The sequence below is a fragment of the Nannospalax galili genome, unplaced genomic scaffold (assembly GCF_000622305.1).
Source record: "Nannospalax galili isolate Female #2095 unplaced genomic scaffold, S.galili_v1.0 scaffold388, whole genome shotgun sequence".
Taxonomy (NCBI): Eukaryota; Metazoa; Chordata; class Mammalia; order Rodentia; family Spalacidae; genus Nannospalax; species Nannospalax galili.
The window spans coordinates 4,309,122-4,313,387 of NW_008360304.1; the positions used below are offsets into that span (position 1 = coordinate 4,309,122).

General features: G+C 42.5%; 1 pseudogene; it reads left to right on the forward strand.

Annotated features, from left to right (window-relative positions):
- Nucleotides 1–741: 741 nt before the first annotated feature.
- LOC103726782 lies at nt 742–1,294 on the forward strand (annotated as a pseudogene).
- The last annotated feature ends 2,972 nt before the right edge of the window (nt 1,295–4,266 follow it).

Genomic DNA, 4,266 nt, shown 5'->3' on the forward strand with positions numbered 1-4,266 from the left:
CTGCCTGCTTCTGCCTCCCGAGTGCTAGGATTAAAGGCGTGGGCCATCATTTTTACTTTTTTGTCATTATAAAATATGTTGAGAAGATTCAAAACAAGAAATAAGACATCTTTGAATCCTGAGATTACTAGTCTTTTTTTTGTGTGTGTGTGTGTATGTGTATAAAAAGGACATCACTATTTTTAATACATAGTTTTAGTTATGCTTTGAGAATTTCATATATGCAAGCAATGCAAATTTTGATCATATCCACCCCTCATTTTTCCCCTCCTCCCCCTACACCCCCTAATACATCCCCCTCACAATTTAAGTCCAGTTTAGTGCTGCCTGTATGTACATGGGTGCTTACCAATACACTGTTGTTTCTTATAATCTCCCGCATTTGTGAGTGGTCAGCCTTCTTGGTGTTTGTATGCCTCTCATTCTACTTTAGGTCTTGACTAGCTATGCTAATTTTTATTTTCCATTGTCATTCTGAAGGTATTCTCTTTCCCTCCCAAATCTTTTGCAACTAATAAAAAGTATATTTTTTTGCTACAGCTGTTGTATCAGCAATATGATTTTTTTTTTTTTTCTGGTGGTATGATAACAGGTCAGAGAAAGGGGAAAATTTAGGCAAAGCAAGGTTAAGTAAAAGAAAGGAAGAAGGATTTCTGCCCACTCCACCCAGGCTCACAGGCCGGAAATGCTGTTCCCTAGCTGGTTCCTGCTGCTTTGGATTAAAACCCCGGCACTGCCAAGATGCAGGCTTACCACTCCTCTCATGGACCCAGATTCCAAACTCATTGGAAACATGACGCTGTTGCCCATCAGAAGTCAGTTCAAAGGATCCACTCCTTGAGCAACGATACAGATACTGTGGATGAAGCTATCTATTATTTCAGGCCAATGTCTTAAAAAACTATGAAATCAAGAACGAAGCTGACAGGACCTTGAGCTATATCATGCTCTACGCTTCTGAGTGTCTAAAGAAACGCCAGAAGGGCAATAATTCCATGAGCCAAGGTGAAAAAGAAATGTACACGCTAGGAATCATGAACTTTCCCATTCCTAGAGAGCCTGGCTTTCCCCTCAGTGCAATTTATGTCAAACCTGGAAACAAACAGGAAGACGAAGTGATGCAAACACATCTACAGCAGCTGAGGCAAGAGACTGGACTAAGACTTCATGAAAAAGTTTTGACCCTCAGAACAGCAAACCCAGCAAGTGTTGGACTTGCTTTGTGAAGAGGCAGTTCATGAACAAGTCTTTCAGAACCTGGGCAGTGAAGGAAAACTGGGAAGCTGCTGTTTGACAGCAGGATGTGTACATTTGCCTTTGTTTCATACAGCTCCCCATTCAAGAGAACTGAGAGTGCTCCTTACTTGAAAAGCTCTTGATCAAGAATTCTGGTGGAGTTGGGTGGGTAGGAAGTAGACTGTCAGGGTGATTTGAAATTTCTGCAATTTTAAGCTGGTACTTTAATAGGTAATAAACTTTATTTGTCTTAGGAAAAAAAGAAAGGAAAAAGAACAGGAGAATTTTCTTAATGAGAAAATTGACAGCCCAAATTAGATGTTAGAAGGACAATAAAGCTTCCAACAAGAAGATACATCAAAATACTACTAAAAGCATAGCAATACGGAAAAAAGAAAAATGGAGAACCAAAAATGAAAAAAAAAAAGATTACTCAACAAATTTATGAAGGGGAATAAAAATAAAAACAATTTTTAAAAATGTGTATGAGTGCTTTGCCTGCATGTATGTAAGTGCACCATGTGTATAAGTGCACCATGTGTGTGCAGAACCCATAGAAGCTAGAAGAGCATGAAGATCCCCTGGAACTAGAGTTACCACAGTTGTTAGCAGTCATGTGGGTGTTAGGAACTGAATCCTGGTCCTCAGCAAGAGCCCCAAGTGCTCTTAGCCACTGAGTCACCTCTCTAGCCCCTGGAAATCAAGGTCCCCTTTTGGGGTTCTTCATCTCATTAATCAAATAATTTAAGTACAAACTCAAAAGACACTCAAAGACAATTTTATCAAGAGATGAGAAAAACCCAGGGCAGGCAAGCTGTAAATCTCAGCAGCTGCATGGAAGAGGAGAATGAAGGAAAAAAGTCATGCAATTTGAGTTAAGCCAGTATGGAGGTCAGACACAAGGCAGACAAGCATCCCCATAACATGGTGAAGTGCTTTAGAGAAAGAGTGAAAAGTCTGTTGTACCAGAGAAAGCACACTTAGGCACTGACCAGCATCCCAAAGAAAACAACAGAAGAAAAAGGAATAGTGGTACTTTCTGAGTAGGCAGACCCAGCTGAGCCTCATGGCAGCTTATAAAGCCATAGTGTAGATGGGAATTCTAGCAAAGAAATGTAAGTGATCTTATTAAAGGACTAATTATTTCTCCTATATCTGGCATGGCTTAACCATCTTGAGGGATGGTTCCTTAGCCAGATGATTGATCTACCAAACTGGATTAGCTCTTTTACATGTATTACTGACATGTATTTGTGTGTACCCATGTTGTGCAGTACCCGTGGAGATCAGAAATGGGTGTTGGATACCCTGGAACTGGAGTTACAGATGGTTTTAATCACCATGTGGGTGCTGGGAATCAAACCCAGGTCTTCTGCAAGAGCAGTCAGTGCTCTTAACCACTTAGCCATCTCTCTAGCCCCCAAACTGGATTATCTCTTGAGGGAAGAGACAATGATCTGTCTCCACCTAGAGGTAGTCTCCATTCTTTACTATACAGGATTAGAGTAACTTCTTTCTGGGTCTTTGAAAGTTGAAGAGTAGGAAGGGGGAGGGTGGGTTAGTTGTAGTCAGGGAATCTTACCTATGGTTTACGTCGGTACTGAGCCACTGCTAGACACTTGTCAGATGTTCACCAGAGCTGTCTTAGTAGCTTCCTTTCTTTGCATACCTAGGGCTCTGCTGGCCACACTTAGCATTGCAGTCTGTGTTGGGGCAGATTCTCCCACCTTTCTGAGACTCTCCAGTTCATACCCCCAGGGGTAGCTAGTATTCCTGGTTAGGAGGTGGAATTGGAAGAAGCAACCACATCACTGAGATCTGTATAGGAGTAGCTGCAGAACCCACTGAGCATTAATCACCCTGATGGACAGATGTGGCAATAGATGGCAACAGGTCTTCTGGAGCATCAGAGTTCTGGGACTCTATACTAATGAACCTCATAGAAAATAGATGGCTCCCAGGTTTGATCCATTCCCTACCATCAGGCTTAGGGCTATCAAACTCCAGAGTTAGTCTCAATAAGACAGGCACCAAGACCGCAAGGGCGCTATGAGAGCATGAATATATTCTACATACTTCAACGACTGACCAAAGCCTCCTGCAGCCCACACCTTTTTGTGAGTGTCTGGCCTTCCCACTATCCACAACAGTCTCCCAGGTCTGTGTCACATCCTGAAACTATAGCAGGTTGAATTCAGATGCTCTGACTTGTGGTGGGTCCCTGTTTTTAGGACTCCAAGATAACTCAATTTTAAACAATAGGGTTTCATTGTAAGATGGTGCCTAGCCTCATCCCTTGGAGTTGGTGGGGAAATCCTCTCTACTGACAACTCAGCTTGTCAGAGCAATCATTGTCTGAGGAAGCTCTGCACCTGTATTTGACACTTTTGAACTGTGAGCTTGTCCTATAGATAGGATGACCAGTCTCTTTTCACCAATGCCACCTCCCTTTCATTTTAACTACTCCCACCTTTGTATCTTAGTTTGTTTTCTTGTTGCTGTAATGAAAGACCTTAACAAAAGAAACTTATGGGAAAAAGAATTTATTTTGGCTCACAGTTAAAGGCTACAGTCCATTCGGGTGGATAAGTCGAGTCAGGGGGATCTTGAAGCAGCTTGTCATAGTCCCAGTCAGGAAGTTGGAGGTGACAAATGTTTGCTGCTGCTGAGCTCCTTTTTTATATTTATACAGATCAGATCAGGATCTCAGTCTGGGAATGACATCACCCACAGTGGGTGAGTCTTCCCACCTCATTTAGTACAATCAGTATAATTGGCAAAAGGCATGCCTGGTGAGTCTCTCCCAGAGCCAGAGAGAAGAGTACTGAGAACCCACTAAAGCAGCAGTAGGACAGATGAAAAGGGTGGAGAAATAGAAAGACAAAGTGCCACAAAGAAAAAGACAAGTCCAGCCGTGCAGCTCCCCCCAAGTTGTGATGGCATCAATTGTCAACTTGACAGATTCTGGCTCTTTGGAAGTGACTCTACTTTTCCTTCACTGGGTCACTTGAAGGCAGCTTCTGGCCTATC